The sequence below is a fragment of the Heterocephalus glaber genome, unplaced genomic scaffold (assembly GCF_053883595.1).
Source record: "Heterocephalus glaber isolate CG9 unplaced genomic scaffold, H.glaber_assembly_v1.0 deba00001531, whole genome shotgun sequence".
NCBI classification, from domain to species: domain Eukaryota; kingdom Metazoa; phylum Chordata; class Mammalia; order Rodentia; family Bathyergidae; genus Heterocephalus; species Heterocephalus glaber.
Window position 1 is genome coordinate 16164690 of NW_028258329.1, and position 20645 is coordinate 16185334.

The 20645-nt window shown below is 36.1% G+C and overlaps 1 protein-coding gene and 1 pseudogene across 1 annotated transcript in view; both read left to right on the top strand.

Moving 5' to 3' along the window:
• Agbl1 (AGBL carboxypeptidase 1) overlaps positions 1-20645 on the top strand; it is an 832602-nt gene that overhangs the window by 719698 nt on the left and 92259 nt on the right. The gene's annotated exons all lie outside the window — the stretch shown is intronic.
• LOC147824880 (U4 spliceosomal RNA) lies at positions 13207-13273 on the top strand (annotated as a pseudogene).

Sequence of the window (20645 nt, forward strand, 5' to 3'; positions counted from 1 at the left end):
AATTCATTTCTAAAGTCTGTGTCTCCACTATTTTTTTTTAATTGATTACTCCCGTTGTTCACTGTGAGTTCAGATTTCTCTTTGTCCTGAAGTTTGTGAGTGGCCAGCATGTAGATTTCTCTACCACTGTTTTTCTTTCTTTACTATAGATGTGTTCTTCCACTCCAGAGTTTGTCTCTAAAATGTTAATTTGCTCAACAATTGTGATTGCATTGCTTCTGCGTACTGGACATGGTGCATGGTGCTGGTAGACTTGAGTGCCACTTTAAGCAGCTTTCAGTTTCAAACAGAAATTGCTCCCATAGGGCTTTATGAACACACAAGGAGGAAGTGTATCCTTTGCCTATGGTCCCAGAGGATACAACAAATGAGTCAAATCTAAAGGGTTTGATTATTGCTTACAAATCAGAAGTAGCAAGGAAGATTATTAGAGGAGAAATATGATGTGCAAATATATGGGCAATTCTTGTAACATTAATGGGAGCTGAAGGAATTCAGTATGTATTTGTGTATGAGGGTCAGGTGAGTGGTAGTAAAGAATGAACATCAAGAACAGCTGAAGAAAAGATAAAATCTTGTGCAATATGCTAAGGAACTTGGCCAATGCCCCGTAGTTAGGGAAAAAACCATAGAAAATATTTTATCAGAACTGAGTTTTAAAAAGATCATTCTAATGGAATAGAAGAGTGAAACTCAGAAAGGATGGAGCTGGGGATAATAGTCAGGAGGCTACCAGAAAAACCTTAACTATAAAAATAAACAGAGTAATGGAATATGAGCCTACAGATACAACTGAGGTTCTGTCTATAGATACCTTTCTCTTTAGTCCCCTGACTAACTTTCCTGACTCTCTCCTGGTAACTTTCATTTAAAGTTAAAAACAATTCCTGGTGATGAACAAATATATTCCCTGCATTCCATCACATTTTCTTACTTCATGGCCATATATACAGAGATCTTCTAATTTTATTTCTGATTTATTAATTTCAATCGAATGTTTAAGTCAATGGCTTTTCTATTAATTAACGATCACAGAATCTTCTTAGTCCTCTAGGACTTTAGAGACTTCATTCTCAATTTCCATCATCTTAGAAATACCACTAGGTCACAAAAGCAAACAGAATATTATAGGTTGGTATAAAATGTGACAGTGATTTTGAGTGAGTCTTTTAAAATGAATACAGTAACTCCTGTCATGGAATTGGAGATGAATTATAGAAATACAGGTCATGTTTCAATCTCACAGCCCATTTCATGTCCACCTTGTATACAAAGTCCATATGAATTGGCTATGGTCATGTGCAAGTACAAACCAAAGCTCAGTCTGTTTAACTTGGGAAAGCAGAGGGAAATACCTGCCTTCCTCACCTCTCACCTTGAGCAATATAAGAGAAAATACTTTGAGAACTTTAAAATGATTCTCACATTAAAATGGCTTTGACTGTAATGCCTAAGAAAAGAAGGTAACTGATTAGTAATAGATCTAAGACAAAAAGGTTTTAACTCCTGTGAGTCTCCTGAACCTCTGCCTACCCTAGTATAGCAATGTGTTCACTTACCTTTTTTTGTATTTCTCTATATGTACATTACTTGGTTTCAAAAAGGACCAGTTCTCAATTCTTTCTCTTGCTATAACTAACTAAATTTCATATGTGTAAAATGTTATAGTGCTTTTGTAATTCTGACTCCTCTATGTGATGTTTAGAATGCTTTAGTGAAGCAGTTTGATGAAATTTACTTTAGAAGAATCTACAAAGAAAAAAAAAAGACTTTCCTAGACTATTTCTTTAACTAAAGGAATCACCTACAGAGTTCTTTAGAAAGATTTTTAAAAATGTTTATTAGAGTCTTTTTTCTCTCTTTCCTCAACTTTTCTCTTGATTTTATATTTTCATGTGAGTGAAAATTGTCTCTTGTCTTTCTGGTTCACTTCAATATTCTTTTGCTTTGTCTTTCATTCTCTCCTACCCTCTTCTCCAGTTTCAAAAGGCTTGGGTGATCCTCCTTTGTCTTCCAGCCTTGCCTCTAATATATGTCCCTTCATTTATCTCTATGCTTTGTTTCTTACTCCTCTTCAGTCCCCCCCCCACCAAAATAAAACCACTCCATTAAGGGAAAACTCATTGCATACAAGTTTCTAGTTATATTGGATTTTGTTATATAACTGTAGATCTTCTTCCTATGGTTAAAGGGACTAAATTAATCGTTACCACAGTTTGTCAGTTCCTAAGCAATGCCTGATACTATTGTTATGTCTAATTGTACTACTTTAGCCAGGATGTCATATCTGTTATAATCAGTTGTTTTCCCTTGTATGACAACACTGCAATTGTCTGGGGTCATAACCATCACTATAGTCCAGTATCAAAGGACTGTGTGCTAAGCAGAATAGATAGCAACTTCTCATCCTTAATAAATTGGGAAGGTAGGAGCTTAGGACAGACACAATGACCAAGAACCACATGTACCCAGAAGACATCTCTGAGGAATAGACATTTCCTAAGGAAGCCTCATTACTAATGATAAAGCTATCTGCCATGAGAAATTTATAAGCATCAACATAGGAAACAAAATAAAAATTTTTTAAAATAGAAAATGACAAGGCGCAGAAGCAAAATGCAATATCAGATTTCCAGCCCACTCAGGACAAGTTCAGGAGACAAAAAGATAAAGGAAATCAGAAGCCACTCACCTGCATTTTCTGAAATGATAGCAGCAGAAGGAAAAAATAGATGCATGAGTCTATAAAGAAAATAATCTCTTAGGTAAAAAATAAGTGATGGTCAAAATGAAGGACATCATCAGTGAATCTAGAGAAAAAGAGAGAAGCTTAAGAAAATGATGGAAACAAGGAATGCCCAACAGAGGAAAGAAATGGAACCCATGAAACAGATTCAAACAGATATCTAAGAGATTAAAAATTCCATTGAAAGTACAGACAACTGATTGAATGAAAGTAAGGACAGAATATCAGATTTAGAAGACAGGATTGTGGTTAGTGACCACAAAAAGAATGATATCTTAAAAATTGCAAGGGACCATGAAAAAATCAATCCAACAGCTGCAAGATGATGAAAAGAACAACATAAGATTAATTGGAGTCAATGAGAAAGCCAGAGAGACAGTACAAATGCCCTAAAAATCTTTTTCACAGAAGTAATGGCAGAAAACTTCCCAAACATGAAAAAAAAATTGACATACAAATAAGTGAGGCATATAGAACTCTAATTAGCCATGATCAAAATAAATCCATGGAAGGCATATCATTATCAAGATCTCAAAAATTCAGCACAAGAGAACGTTATTAAAAGCTGTTAGAAAAAAAAAACAAATCACCTATAAAGGAAAGCCCATCAGAATCACAGCAGACATCTCAATGCAAACATTTAAGTCAAGGAGAACTTACAGTGAAGTATTTCAGGTCCTAAAAGAAAACAATCTCCAACCCAGATTGTTGTACTGCAAAACCATCTTTCAAAATCAGTGGAGTAATAAGATACTTGCATGACACAGAATAACTGAAGATATTCATGATCACCAAACCAGCTCTCCAAACTGTTCTGAAGAAAATTGTAGAAAGAGAAAACAAAGACCATAATTCACAAAACACCAATAGAAAGAAGACAGTAGGCAAGGCAAGCAATTATTTGGAAGGAAAATACAGGGAACCAATGGCAGGAAAATATGACAAGGGTAACCCAATACATATCAGTTACAACTATCAATACAAATGGTCTCAATTCAACAACAATCAAAAGAAACAGAATGACAGAATGGATTAAGAAACAAGATCCAATATGCTGCATATAAGAAACACACTTAACTCAAAAAGAAATTCATAGACTGAAAGTCAAAGGATGGAAAACAATACTCCATGCAACACGAACCTGGAAAAAAGCAGGGGTAGCTATTTTATTTGCAGACAATGAACTTCAAGCCGAGACTGATCAAAAGAGACAAAGAAGGTTACTACATACTTTTTAAGGGAAAACTCCACAAAGAAGAGATAACAATTATAAATATATATGCAAAAAATACCATTCTACTCAACTATTTTAAACAAATATTAATGAACATAAAAATCTAATAATCACTAATAAAATTGTAATGGGGACCTTAATACAACATTGTTACAATTAGACTGATAAATTAGAACAAAAAAAATAAGCAAAGAAATATCAGAACTGAACCAAACCTGTGAACAATTGGACTTAGTCGATGCCTACAAAGTGTTCCACCCCACAACATCAGAATACACATTCTTCTCAGCTACACATGGAATGTTCTCTAAAATAGACCACATAGTAGCTATAAAACATGCTTAAGTGAATGCAAAGGAGTTGAAATTATCCCATGCATATTATCTGACCATAGTGTAATGAAATTAGAAATCAACGACAATAGAAACCAAAAAAAAGCCCTCTGTAAACACATGGAAATTAAATAACACCGTCATGAACAAACAATACTCACAGATGAAATGAAAGAAGAAATTAAACAGTATCTACAATTAGATGATAATGCAGTACAACATACTGGAACTAATGGGACGCAATGAAAACAGTCTTAATAGGGAAATTTGTAGTGGTGAATTCTCATATCAAGAAAACAGAACAAGCTCAAATAAACAACCTAGTGTTGAACCTCACACTTTTAGATAAAGAAGAACAAGTCAAGTGCAGAGCTCCTACGAGAGAAGAAATTCTAAAGATCATAGCAGAAATTAATGCAATTGAGACTAAGAAAATACTAAGAACCAATGAATCATAAGGAAAATAGAACAAAGAATCAACAACTTGGATCTTATCTTATAAAAAAGTCTTTGCACAGCAAAAGAAATCAACAACAGAGTGAAAACACAACCCAGAGTTGGAAAAAATTTTAGCCAGTTGTTTTTCTGACAAAGAACTAATTATTTAGAAGGTATAAATAATTGAAAAAAATCAGAACCTCCCAATTTAAAGACCCAGTCCCAAAATGGGTATCTGAGATGAATACACACGTCTCAGATGAAGAAGTACAAATGGCAAATAAATATATGCAAAACGTTCAACATCACTGGTGTTCAAGAGATGCAAATTAAAAGCTGAGATTCCATCTTACCTCAGAAAGAATGGCTGTGATGAAGAAATCAACCAATAACAAATGCTTGTGGGGTTATGGGGAAAAGGAACCCTTCTCCACTGTTGGTGGGAGTGTAGACTGGTGCAACCACTGTGGAAATCAGTATAGAGATTCCTCAAAAAACCAGGATTAGAGGTCCCCTTTGACCTAACTATTCCCCTTCTGGGTATCTTCCCAAAAGAATTAAAAGCATCATACCACAATGATATGTGTGCACCCATGTTTGTAACAGCACAATTTGTAATAGCTAGGTCTTGGAAACAATCCAAATGCCCATCAACAAATGAACAGATAAAAAAGATACGGGTTTTTCATATAATGGAGTTCTACCCAGCCATAAAGAAGGATAAATTTGAGACATTTCTAGGTAAATGGATGTATCTTGAGAACATACTCTTAAGTAAAATAAATCAAACATGCATGTGTAAATACCACATTGTCTCTCTAGTATGAGAAACTGAAAATGTAAATAAGGACCAAAATGTATAATAGATATTGTGAAATAGGAAGAAATTTTTCAAAATAATACCAAGTGTTAGGTACTTTGTTAATAATTAAAATATTTTACATGAATAAAGTATAGTTTTCTTAGGAGATAAGTTGAGAGATAGATTAGCAATTGAAAGTATAGTCTTTTAAGATCATGTTACACAGTGTTTACCATTGTTATTCTCTAATTATTTTGTTGTGAAATTTTAGTTTTTAATAGATGTGCTTTTATATTTTCTTTATTAACATTTACTTGTATTACATTAAAATAAAAAATAGCATACATCTAAAAAGTAAATAATCTTATTAGGACATGTTTGCAGTATATAATGATCACATTTACCATGGTGAGTTGATGAATGTACATAACACATCTTACTTCTCTTTTTTCTTTTCCTTCTCTTCTATTCCCTCCTGCCTTCCTCCATCTCTTAGTACCCTTCCCATTTGCAATGGATCTATTGCTCTGTTTTTTATCTTTTATTTTGCTCTATAATTTATTTATATTTTGGGTCTTTCTTTTTTTTTTCCCTTAAATTCTTTTATTGGGACACTTTAGGTATACAGTACATTTCCATTTATCATTGGGTGCTTGTACCTGTACATGTTGTAGCTTGGTTCTTATTTTTTCCCCATTCCCTGCCCTCCCTTCACCACCCTCACCCTTCCCTATTAACATAGGAAGAAAAGGTCCAAAGGGGTAGGGGTGGTGGGAGGGGAAGGGAAAAGGAAAAAAGGGAAAGGAAAAATGCTGAGAAATGGAAAAAATGGAAATGAAGTTTTGGGTTTTTCTTAAAAGAGAAATCTTGCAATATTTGAGCTGGTATGTCTGATTTATTTCACTTAACTTTATGGTTTCAAGATGTACCCACTTTTCCTGCAAACGACACATTGATCCTTCTTTATAGCAGAGTAGTACTCCATTATGTATAAATACCACACTTTATTTGCCTATTCATTTGTTGATGGACATATTGGCTGCTTCCAAGATTTAGCTATTATGAGTTCTGTTGCTGTAAACATAGGCATACATGTATCTATGTAATATGATGTCTTTAACTCTTTCAGGAACATATCTATCACTATGTACTAAGCTAAGGTAAAAATGTATCAAAGATTTAAATATTAAAAAGTTTTATATACAAGTTCTATGACATGCCTCCTTCATTAGGATGTCATTAATTTTTTAATGATTAAAAATCAACACATTAGTTAAGGTAAACTGACAAGTGATTCTGATATGTGCTTCCATCTAGTGCTTGAGCCTCAGTTTCCATGTTATATATTCAAAGACTGCAGCCAATGACATGTATAACATGTAAAAATCTCCCCCATCTCTACCCCCTGCCTTACAAGCATGATTCTGTATACCATTGACAACACACAGCATGGAAACCCATCCAGATCCACAGTTATCTCACAAGTTATATTATACCATGCTGGATGTAAAAATGAGTACACTGCTCTTTCTCCCACAAGTTATTCCAGGAGTGTGTGGGGCATGTGAAGAAGTAAGTGTAATGAGGCTTTGGTATTTGCAGTGAAATATATATGTAAAAGCCCAGAATACACACACACACACACACACACACATATGTGTGGTGTGTGTGTGTGTGTGTGTGTGTGTGTGTGTGTAGAAACCCTATTCACAAATAGCATTTTGTTGGAGGTGGGTAGGAAATAAAAGGCTTTATAGTGGAAACAGTATTTGAGCAGGATTTGAAGAATAAGTGAGAATTGTCTGAACAGAAGAAGGTGAGTTGAGCCAGTGGAAGCTGAGGAGAGCAAGCAGCTGGTGAGAGAGGAGAGAAGGAAGGGCGATATTCCAATGAAAGGATGGAGTTCATGCTGAGAATCAGACATAGCCTTGAGCACAGACCTTCTGGTTAATGGGATTAATGAGGAAGCAAAGATGAGGAGGTGAGGGTGTGAGCATTTGTGATAGGGAGCTGGCCGGGGCCAGTCCAGGGCTTCAGGACACAGCTACTGGCTCTAGTATGGTATTCTCAATATGCGCCATGGGTCCCAACTCACATTTTTTTTCTAGTGATATTTTACAAATACATATATAAACCCAAGTAATGAGCCTCCTAATAACATTTCTGAGCCACAAAAAATTTTCTGAAAGTGATTCTATGAGAGTGGTTCTATCACATTCCCTCCTATCTTCTTTATGTAAAAAGAGTCACGTTTTTTCTGGAACACTTTTCTTTGCTGTGTCAAAAAGTAGATAATTCTGCCCACTCTTTGCTGTCTTCCAAAGCAGAAAATATGAAGAGCTCTTATCCTAATGCTTCCTCTGACCACCAAACCTCTTATAAAGATCTTCTGGAGTTCTTGCTTGGGTCTCATTTCTTGTGGGCAGGAGGATAACTGTTCTGAAGAAATCTGTTAATAATGACAAACTCTCAGTTATAGCAGAAAAAATAAAGAGAGAGAGAGAGAGAGAGAGAGAGAGAGAGAGAGAGAAATAAGCAGAGCTTTCAAAGCAAAATGAAGATCCAAGCATGGATACAAGATAATCATCTAATTATCTAAATCCTACGAACTCTGTTCTTGTAAGAGTTAGGGGGAAACATTACCTCCCTTACCACCTGCAGCTGGTCCTGCACCTTCACTGGACATAGTTCACTGGACATAGATAGAAACCACACTTATGACCATGACACTGAATCTAGATGGTGTCTGACCTGGCCTGATGTTTCTAAGTAAGGACTGTACCCACAGAGGAGGGCACAGTGAACAGCAACTATTCTTATGCTACTTATATACAGAGGTGCTCATCCATAGAAATACCTAGATCATTGAAACCCAGCCTGTAGCTCCAAAGGAATGTTACCCATATTCTAGGAGGTAGAAGAGTGGAAGAGGATAAAGTATTAGAGTAGCTGTTAGGGCTCTGGAGTTTGGATGACTTGTTTCAAGTCTAATTACAGTGTCACTGTTAATATCTAAATTCCACTAGAGCAAGATCTATGTTTGTTTAATCACCCTTATAGCCCAACATGCACCATGGAAAACACAATAAATTCTTGCTGGTGTCTTTAAGAAGTTAATTCTTAGAATAATTTAGTTTCTTTCAGCCTTATTTTCCTCTACTATAAAATGGAGGTAGAAAATACCTACTATGTTCACGTGAAGATTCCTTCACGATGTTTAAAGGCATTGACATTCCTAACAAACTACCTAGTTTGTTAGTAGTAGTAATTTGCAAATAAGTGTTGGTTGGCTTTTCTCTTTTCCTATTGTGTCCCCTATGTAATTTATGTAGAATAAGCAGAGGATCGGGTGGCATTTGGTCACAAGTATATCTCTGAGGAAAAATTATGGAACAGCATAAAATAATATTTTGTGTGCTGGTAAATAAGTGACATTTATTTTTGGGGTAATTGACTGAGAAACTTCTTTATATTTCTGTCTCCTCACAGTAATGATTTAAAAAACTAGCATTCAGCAGAGATTTACGGACATTTCATTTATTGAGTGATTTAGGATATATGTGCATCTCTTATACTTTCAATTTTAAAATTGGGCATATTTAAAACAAATAAGTTTGCTGATATTAAATGATCTGAGATAGATTAGTGAATAGGAATTTAGGTGACATTGTCCACTTCCAATTTCTCGCGTGGTGTTGGTGCTCTTTTCAACATATTCCAAGACATTCATTCTTACTGCAAGGAATTGGATGTATATAGGTGTAAGAGAGATTAAATGGGATGATCATTTTTGGCAAACTGTTCATATTTAGAAAGTGATGGAAACAAAAAGAGTCAAATCAGGATCCTAACACTGAAAATAACTCCAAGTTATCAGATGTTATAGAAATGGGCAAGATACTTAATTGCAGTTTTAAGAAGATTAACTGGAACAAAAAGGAAACAAGCACCCAGGAAATATTAGCATAGTTCATATTTGAGTGTACTGTTTTGGACTAAGAAGGAGATCATGCATATCAAAACTTTGATAAAGACTTGGAAAGAAAAGTAAAATGCATGGGGTGTTTCAGGGTTGGCCCAGATTTGTGAGGCAACAAGAATATTTATAGCAGTGGAGAATTCTGCAAAGGATATTCGGTGAATGGAATGGTGAGGGAGCAAAACAGAAACTTTGTCATTTATGTTTTATACCTATAGACGATGAAGTAGGAGAACAAGCAATGTGCAATGATTTCAAGTGGTGGTGAGTACTTTCCACTCTACACCAGTTATATGGAGTGGGCTCACAGTAAGAAGACAAGGAATGAAGATATATATTAGGTGTCAGTCACACACACAAAAAATGGTTCCTCCAAAAAGAATTAAAGAGAAGACACAGTATTAAAAACTGTGGACTGGGAACACCCACCCACAAGACAGAGAGAAAAACTGTGTTGTAATAAATGGAATGGAAAGGTCCTATTCACAAAGGTAAAAGGACCAAGAGAGACTGCTGTCACATCACAGAAGTCAAGATAAAGAAAAAGTCAAGAAAGCAGGGTGGGCAGCTGGGATCCACAGCAGAACAGACAAGAAGCATGGGGGGCCAGGAAAGACACATTTGCACCCTGCTATTTTCTTTGAATGCCTAGATTCTTTAATGCCACTGTGGCTTTCAAAAAGGCTCTTTAGTTGACAGGTGACACAGACACCAAAGCAATAGCAGGAGGATGGGTTAAAAGGAAAACAGAAGCATAGCTATAGAACATTCACCTGGAAGTTTGGCTGTGAAGAGAAGGTGACAAGTAAAAATGGTGAGTAGGGTCATTTAAAAATCATTTCAGGATCAGAAGAAAATATACTGTATTTGAAGGCAAGTCTGTTGAGGTGGAAAGTCTGGAAATACTAAAATCAAATCCTACTACATTAAGGCAGTAAAAGTCCCTTAGGAGACAGAGACCAGACTGACAGTGGAAAAACTTGCCCCCTCTCTGAGAAAAGGGAGGCAGGGGTAAGTGACAACATGTCTTTTACCTTCAAAACAACTTCACAACTTCTAAGGACTATACATACAGCTTTTCAGTTAAACATTTTGTTCTTAGGTCATTAAATCTTTCCAGACAGTCTTTAAGGAAAGTAGTATTATCTTCATCTTATAGTATATAAATAAGGTCTCCAAGCAGGTAAGAAAATTATTCCAGATTCTATACCAGGGAGAGACAGAATTGTGCCAAAAACTCAGACCTCCTAATTCAAAACAAGAAGTAGTGGTCAAGCCTTCTCCATGCTGATCACATTTGTCTCACTACGTTGAAATATGAATAAAAGAAGATGAGAATGACTTTGTTGGATAGTGTTAGGCTTTGAAATAAGGTGTGTGTGTTTTCATATGTATAGTATGTTATGCATTGAATTGTGTCCCCTGAAAAGATAATGTTGAAACCCTAATCACCTGCTGCCTGTGAATATGACCTTATTTAAAAAATAGGATCTTTGCAAATGTAATTAAGGCTAATTAATTAATATGTTAGTTAAGATGAAGTCATGCTTGAGTACAGAAGAGTTTTAATCTAATTTAACTGTATTCTTAGAAGAGACACAAAGACAGACATTATTATGGCTTGTGTCTAGATGTCCCATCAAAGCCTTATGTGGTCATAGGTGCATCTTTTCAGAGGTGGCTGGATCTAGACTGTGTCATGCTGAGATTAAGGATGTAATGGTGGAATTGATTCCTGATGTGATGCTAGGTTTAAGGGTACCCCATCCTGGATGTGAATGATAACTTCCCTAAAGATGAGTGCCTGTCTGCTTGTTGCTTGTCACTTGCTGGCTACTTCACTCCCTTCCTGCCTTCTGCCCACCATGAATTGTTTATCATCTGTGATGCCCATCTGCCATGCCACCCTGTTTTGGAGCCAGCCAGTTATGGACAGAAACTTCTACAAACTGTGAGGTACAATAAACCTTTCCTCCTTTAACTTTGGGTGTTGGGTGTTTTGTCTCAACAACAAGAAAAGTAACTAAGACAGAATTTAATTAAGGCACACATACAGGAGAAAAAAATCACCTCTGTGATGATGGAGACCAAGATCAATGTAATACATATGGAAACCAAGTAATACCAAGCATTTCCAGGCAAAGCAACGAAGAATTCTCCTCTACGGGTTTCAGAGGAAACATGACTCTGCTGATGCCTTGACTTCAGACTTTGAACTCCCAAAACTAAGAGACAAAACATTTCTGTTGTTTTAAATCACTAATTTGTGACATTTTGTTATAGAAAACTTAAAAATTATAAAGAAGGTAATTTGGAAGGAAATTACCTAGATAAGTTTGGTGAAAACATAAGCAAAATTTAGAAGATATAAATGACCAAGGTGGATGGTAAATGTTGAAGTTCATGGGAAAGATGGGCCTGGAGTACATGTAGTAGGCTAGTGGTATAAGCTTGTAGCTAAACTCAGTAATTTTGATTCTAGACACTGATGGGTTCATATTATTGTCCTGCCTCTTTTAGGCTGGGACACACTTAGACTTTTATTTAAGGATTTTAAGGTTATGTTTAGTTATTTGCAAAAGGGATACAATAATTCCTATGCCTTTGGATTATTATGAAGATTAAATGGCATGAGACATGTCAAGTGTTCACCATAGTGCCTTTTAGTGCTCAATAAATTTAGGTGAGTTGGTAGTGGTTGCAATAGTTACAATTTTTGTTTATGTTCTTCCCATTATATATTCCCTTTTTCTAGCACCAATTCTGTCTGGAAATGCAGGGAGTAGAAAAACAAAATGATGAAGCAAAATCCAATGTGGGAACCCTTAATTTGTTTGTTTGTCAAAAGTGCCATGATGCTAAGGAAAGTGGTACTAATAGTAGTATTGGTTGTAGTAATCATAATAGAAGAAAGAATAAATAGATGATGATTATGAAATATAGTTTTATTAAGTAATTGCTATACTCTTGAAATTCTCTTTGTACTTTGAGTATTAATAAAATGTGAAATATATTAGAAAGGATAATATTGGATTTGGAATCCAAGAGTGAAAAAGAATTCAGTTGAGACAAAGAACAATATTTTAGTCTCAGACCTCACATAATTCCAGGCAACAGAGAGGTTATAGATTATAAGATTGAGTGTAGAAAAGGTAATAGATAAAAACAATAAGTGTTGAAGGAAAGCACTCAAAATGACTCATCTGTGTAACAGAACCATACATTAAATTCATGAGTTTCTGTCCTTTTTTGTGATGTCTATGTATACCAATGAGTGGTGTAAAAAGGAAAGAATGTTGTCAGTATTAATGACAATATAGTTATTTTTAAACACTTACTCTTTTCCTATATCAGTATTAAGGGTGTTGTGGGCATTATTTTGCATAAACTTAAATCAACTCTCACAGATAAGGTTGCACACATCTCTGAAGTTGCACTCAACTTCATATCTCTGGAACCTCTGACTATTTGTCCTATTCCACTTGCCTCTGAAACCTCTAATTATGCATGAACTCCAACCAGTGTCCCCTAAGTACAACTCAGACACACTGTAGCTCATACCTGTGCTGCTTACCACTCAGCTCCTACCCTGAGCTTCCTGATAATCCCTGAGATGTGACCTTCACAGGACCTGTTCAGTGACCTTGTGTGAAGAGCTTTGAAGTACAGCAAAGTAGCTTTGCGCAGTGGCAGAATCGCAGCCAATGATGTTTATCTGAGGCACGATTATTGCTAATTGAAGTACAGGAAAGTGAATGTCATTTGGGGTGAACCTATGACAATTAAGAAATGATAGGGATATATCATATATAAGTCCCTATCTCTGGACTTATTTTACTTTGATGAAATTTCTTTATAAGACTTCTCAGTGGAGAACTTGCTACATTACAGTAACTGGTTGTTCCTGATCATAAGGGTAGGCAGTGACACACCAGCTTATCCTTTCTCTTTCTCTGTCCCCTAACTCTTTCCCTAATTCTTTCTTTGCTATTACTTTTCTAAACAAATTAGCAGTAAGGATTCACTGGAGAACCTAGGCTTAGACAATGGTCCCAGATTGTTGAAGATGTCTGTTTTGGAGTAGCATCACCATCTCTATGGCATTCATTTTCCATAGTTAGGATGAGGCTCAGGTGGAAGATAAAACATGGGATATATTTGGTTGTGGCAGTGGAACACAGTGGACATATGGACAAATATGAGCATTGTGGAGATAGCTGTCTTTGGGGAACAACATTGGTAGCCTTGACAATAGGAAATGATAGACTCAAAGCAGTCAACTGCCAGTTTAAGTCATGCTGTGAAACCTGGAGTGCCTTATAACAGGTTTTAATGAAAGTTTTATCTTCTTTTAACTGTAAGGCATACAGTACTACAAAAATCAGGTACAGAGTCTATTAGAAGAAAAAAAGAGCTGCAAATGAACCTAAATGTTCCTTTCAATAAGTTGTCTTTAAATCCTAGGGACTTGATAGAAAAAGAGTGGGGCATTAACCTGGAATAGGGACGTTATTAAATATGCCTGTGACTGTTTAAGTACCATATTCTCCTCAATTTCTTAGTCCAGCAAAAATAACCCTTTCTACCTGCTGTAGAACAGCCTGCAGTAGTTTCACCTGCAGAGGGAGGCTTGCAAGATAATACTTATACTCTCCAAAATCTTCCATTGACTTCAGGCCAGTAAATTAGGTTTTCGCACAGGTGAATTATAGAAGCACAGACTTGCTTCATGGCAATATAGCTTACATGAAAAAGATTTTCAGATCTTGCTAATGTATTTGGGTAGGAAACAGGAGTGCATCTTAGTAGGTGAATTGGGATAGGAGCAGGAAAATGTAAGGCTGAACAATGGTTAATTATTTGGCATAGGTGCAGTCATTTGAATACCTGGATTTAATGTTCTATCAAGGATACATAGAGAGGGCAAGGAATTTAGCTCAGTGATTCTGCCACCTGCCTCGAAAGCAGAAGGACCTGAGTTCGATCCCCAGTACCAAAAAAAAAAAAGGATACATAGAGAAGATTCTAAAAGTCTGCTGAGTGACCCACAACAACAGGTTAAAGGAGAAAAAAAAATCATCATTATACAATTGATAAAAAAACTTTTGATAAATTTAATACCCACTAATGATAAGATTTCTCAAAGAATTAGGAATGGAAGAGAATTACCTTATCAAAAACAATAATCTATAAAAGAAGGTACAGCTAGCTTCATACTTAATAGTGAATGTGTGAATGCTTGAGAACAAGGCAAGGACATCACTATTGCTATTCAATGTAAGAGGGGAAACTCTAGGAACACAATCAGATGACAAATGAAAATGAAAGAAATGAATTAAGAAGAAAGAAATGAAACTGTCTTTACCTGAAGATAACATGACTGTAAACATAGAAAATTCCATGGAATTTACCCCATCCTATCCCCTCAAAATCCTCAAATTAATAATTGAATTAATTATACAATGCAGTATATGCTCACAAAAGCCTATACCCTAGAAATAAATACAGTAAAGAATGAAATCTAAAACATAACCCTCTGTATAATTGCTCTAAAGGACATAAAAAACCTAGACAAATGTTTACAAAATCACATACAAGAACAGTATGCTGGAAATTACATAATATTGATGAGAAAAATCAAAGAAGTTCCAAATTAATGGGAAAACAGTGTTCATGGATTAGATAACTTCATATAGTAAAGCTGACAGTTCTCCATCAATTGATCTATAAGTGTAATGAAATCCCTATCAAAATCCTGGAAAGATTTTTTTGTGGATATAGATAAGCTTATTTGAAAATTTATATGGAATAGTATACATCTTAGCATATTCAAAATAATCTTGACAAAAGAATAAAGTAGAAGGAATCATTCTGTCCAATATTTAGGCTTACTTTGTAGCTGTAAGCAGGACAGTGTGAAACTGTCAAAGAGATCAATGGAACAGAACAGAAAACCCAGAAAAAGATCCACTTAAATGTACTCAACTGATTTTGACAAAAATGTAAAAGCAACTGAATGGTAGAAACCTTTGTAACCAATGCTATGCCCATAAGCCAAAAAAAAAAAAAACAAAAAAAACCCTCACACTTTATTCAAAAATTAACTTGACACTAAAAGCATGATCCATAATATGAAAGATTCATAAGCAGAACTTCTTCAAACTTCAACACTTTTGTTTTGTGGAAGACTTGTAAAAGGATTGAAAGATAAATCTCAAACTGGGAAAAATATTTCTAATCCACATGTCTGGCAACAAACTTAGTATCTGATATACATTACATATAAAACATACATACACTATATATCTATGGTATAATTAAAAATATGGTGAATGTTAAAAAAATTATTACGGGGCTGGTAATTTAGCTCAGTGGTTTTGCCACCTGCTGCTCAAGTGCAAGAACCCGAGTTTAATCCCTGGTACAAAAAAAAAGTCATTACAGTAAAAGATGCATTGCTGTTAATCTTCCTCAGAATACTCCCCCTTGCTTCAAACTGACTTACACCATCATCCTTGCCATTTTCTGAAGCAGTTCTGGACGTCCTCTTTCCTCTCTTTAGTTGTGCTGTCCTAGCTGCCTTGATGTCCTGAACTCTCAAAACATTTATGTTCCATGGTCATTTTGACTTTGGGGAAGGGCCCTAATTCATGTGGTGCCAGATCCAGTGAATCAGGTGGGTGAGGACACACTGCAATGTTTCTGTAAACCTGCTTTTCTATTATATGGCACTCAGCAGCAGAATTCATTGAAGTTTTTTTTTCCATTAAGTTTATTGGTACATTTTGGGTATATAATACAGTTACATTCATCATTGGGATCTTGTACCTTTACATGATGTATCTTGGTTCTTATTTTTCCCCATTCCCCTGTCCTCCCTTCACCCCCTCCCTATGATCATTCCTAATAAAGAGGCAGCAGTATGTGTGTGTGTGTGTGTGTGTGTGTGTGAACTTGCACAGCATAAACTCTCACATGCATAAAATCCCACAGCTCAACATTTAAAAATAACATACTATTCGATTATTAAAATTGATAAAACATATGAAAAGACATTTTATCAAAGGGAGAATAGAGATGGCAAAGAAGCACATAAAAATCTTCAGCATTATAAGCCATCTGAGAAATTTTTTAGTAAGTAGGGACAACACCAAATGCTGAGGAGTTTGCAAAGAAACTGAACTAATCATGAACTGATTACCTATTTCTACCAGAAATATGATAGTGGATGGATAGATAAGATGGTAGTAGATTCACAGGCAGTTGTGAGAAATAATACAAAGAGATTCCAGGTAACTCTTACCTACACTGGTAACTTGTTGTAAAATAATATAATATTACAGTCAGAATATTCACATTGATACAATCTACTGATCTTATCAGATTTTTCCAGTTTTGCTTTCTTTATTTGTATGTGTGTGTGTGTGTGTGTGTGTGTGTGTGTACATGTGTGCATGTGTACAAAAGAAAAGTAAGAATTTGCAGGGTATCTCCACAAAGTGTCTAGACATAAAGCCCAGTACTAGTGAGATAGAGATCCTTTCGTAGAATGTTGAGAATGAGTCAGTGGACTCAAAACAATGGAAATATTAGAATGGATTATAAAATGTCTGAAACAAACCATCTAACCATACTTCTAAAGTTTCCAGACAATACTACTTTCAGTAAGTCTCAAAGTTGATCTGCACCACAGTCTCCAGGTGGATTTGCTAAACAAGTTTCTAGTCCCAATATCTAAAGTCTCACTTTATTAGGCTTAAAATTCAGAGTTCTAAAATTCATATTTCAAAAATCTCCCAGGTATGCTTTGTCTTACTGTTTTAGGTTCCACACTTTGTACTAAGCAGTAAGAAATGCATCAGGGAGGAGGCAGCTCCAGCATCTCAGAGAAGTTCAGTGGTTGCTGTACTCTACAGATGTGGTTTGAGAAGGGGAGATATTGGCTACCTAATATAAAAGGCGATGATGAGACTCCAGACTGGCTGAGAGCAAGATATCACTTAGCTATCGGAGGAAAGGAAGATACATAACTGTGATTAATTACTGTCATGGGTAGGAGGTCAGGTGTGACAGTCTAGATTATCTTGATTGCCTCCACTGATTTGCATCAGTGTCTGAGATCAAGTTGCCTTTGGATAAAAGGTGAAGCCCTACCCTATGAGGAAGGGCCCTACAAATCCATCTAAGGTAGATGTGGTAAGGATCCCTTTGGTTCATCTCAAGGGCACCTGGGTCAGGATTATATTATCCATGAGAATTAGGAACTACCCAGACTATTTGAGGACTTTTGGATGAGTCTTCTGACCAAAAACTAATACCAAGTGACCTGAAATGCCTTCACAATCCTCCAGTTAATGTTGAGATATAGGGAAGTCAGCTATCAAAAAGACTTTGGTTCAGGCTCATCTCATAATGAATCTAATGGGTACGTTAACGTAGCTTGTGTTATTTTCTTGGATCCTGAATGCATGATTGACACATATTTCCTTGGCAGCTGGCTATATTGATTACCTGATATTTGAAGTAATAGCTGTCATGTTGAGAAGTTAGAGCCCTCATGATCCAGTCATCTTGCAAAAGCCCCACTCTGAATACTGTTGCATAGGGTTCTAAGCCTTCTACACAGGATCTTTTCAGGGACGATCCTGATCCAAATCATAAAAGCATATTCTTTTCTTTGTTTGAGCACATGTTCAGAATGAACAAGACATAGTACTTTGTTTCCAGGTATACAGATATAGGAATCAATGTGTGACAGCAGAATTTATACCTCTTGTCCTCACTTCCTATGACCAATTATTGAATTTGTGTTTACTCCCCCCACATATTCAGCCTCTACTTATAAATGCCCTAGTTCTCAAGGAAGAAGTGTTGTGAAGGGGGCGCATTTAGTTTTCCACTGATTTTAAAGCTACAAGCCTTATAGGCTCATTTTGGATTTACACTTGTTAGAATAGAAAGCAAGCAATCAAGCAAGAATGGGCTACTGTATTAGAAGGGTTGATTGATTTTGGTCACTGTGAGGTGCTATGGAAACTTCTACACACTTGGGAGAGAAAGGTCTGTGTCTGGATCACAGGAGATTCACTAGATCATCTCTGCGAGCATCTCTACCCAATGACAAAGACAAAGCATCTGTAGATCTGTAGCAGTAATGGCATTCCAATAATAGATGCAAGACCGCTAAGGCTCAGACACTTTTAGGATGAAATTCTAGGTCATATTACCAGGCAAGCAGTCAAGACCAGCTCAAGTGCTGCTTTAGTATGAAAAAAAACATAAAGAAAGGAAGAGGAGAGGAGAGATCATGAGTATCAGTCTTAGGACCACCTATGTCATCAGGGAATTTCTCTTGTTTTATGAACTTTTTGTCTTAAGCCTTCGCAGAGTTAATAGCTACCATAAGCTAAAGGGATCTCTATGAATTATTGAAGTTTGCCTAGTCCTCTAAGGAATGAAATTAGTATTTGATCATAAAATTGAAGGACCTCTGTATTGTGATGGACAAGAACAGTAAGAAGACATGCATGAATCTGGAGTATGCTATAAGATGCCTATTACATATCATCTCAGATCCTTTGGGCACCATCTGTCTCTATACTGCTCGTTTGGGCCAGTTACAACTAGATAACCAGCACTTCATGGACTGTGACCTCTCCACACATGGATGCAACCCAGTAGCCTTTGCCTCGTGCCCATTCTATTGCTTTCCACCCTGTAGCTTCTGTATTTGCAGTAAGGCACAAGAGGTCAGACGACTTGTGAGGCAGTCGATTCTCTTTGGGAGAAAATCTATGGGATATGGAATCCATGATAAATTCTGTCTCTTTCCTTCACTATGAACTGCATTGGGAAACAGTACTTCTTATGACCTTTCTGAATACAGTCTCACAATATTTATTAATCTCTTGAGCTTGCCACCAAGCAGTGATTAGTTTAGTAATTCACTCATCCTCCCTTTTCACTCCCCTTTTCCTTGACTTTCTTACTTCCCTAGGATTATAGTTTCTTGTTAATTAGTAGCCTCAGGGTCTTCATTCTGGGTAGTCCAAGCTAAAATAGTGTATACTATTTTCATTTCTATTTGAGAGAAATAGAATAAGTTAAACAGCTTGCTGAAGGTCACATATCTAAGTCCTTCACACCTAGGTCTGTCTGGCTTACAATCTGGTTCTTAATTAATGGATTTAATAGAAGACAGACATGATCTAGTTGCTGAAAAAAGCTGGGCTGGCAAAAATCAGTCCTATAGACTAAGCAGAATAGTTTGAATGTTAAAAGTCCTGAACTATGATCATGAGATGCAAGATGATAATTCATGAGTGGGAGTAAAGGTTGCTTTTTTGTGTGATATAGACCAGAGCAGTGCAGTGAAAGCATTCTCTGAGGAACGTGTGAGGTGTCTTTGGTGAGAAGATTTTTTAAAGTCAGGAGAAAGAGAGACAAAGAGGTAGGAGTAGAAGAAAAAAAATAAGATGTGGTCACAGGATGAAGGAATTTCTCTAACGTGTTAGTTGGTGAAATACTTGGCTGGATATGAGTTGTGAATAGAGGGGATGTGAACAGAAAGTTGATAAGCACTAGGATACAAATGACTAGTGAGACCTTGGCAGGGAGCAAAGGGAGTGAGGCCTTACCTTGCAAGACTACAGGTATAGCACAGATAATGGAAGCTGGATTTGAATTCATGAATAGGAGTATATATGCTCGATTTCTAACAATTCATATCAAGAAAAGTCAGTCTTCTTTCACATAACTCTGTGGGCCAGATCCCACACACAAAGTGAAGGAAGAACAATTTTATAAACATCTTTGATCAGATAAGCTATTGAGCAAGAATGTGCTGCTGCTCTTATCTAATTTCTGAACTACAGTCTTACAAAATATACCATGTCCTTAAAAACATGAGAGGTAGAAGCTCGATTTTAAACTACTAAGCAGAGATTACCTGTTTTTAAAAATCTGGAAAGTAGTATTGAAATAAAAATATGTGCACTGAATTTAAAATCTTGGGTACTATGTTCTGAAGTCCAATAGTTAATTTGACCCCATGAATCAACCTCAAAATAGAAACTGATGCAAACAAGGAGGATTTTAGAGAAAGTCAATGATTT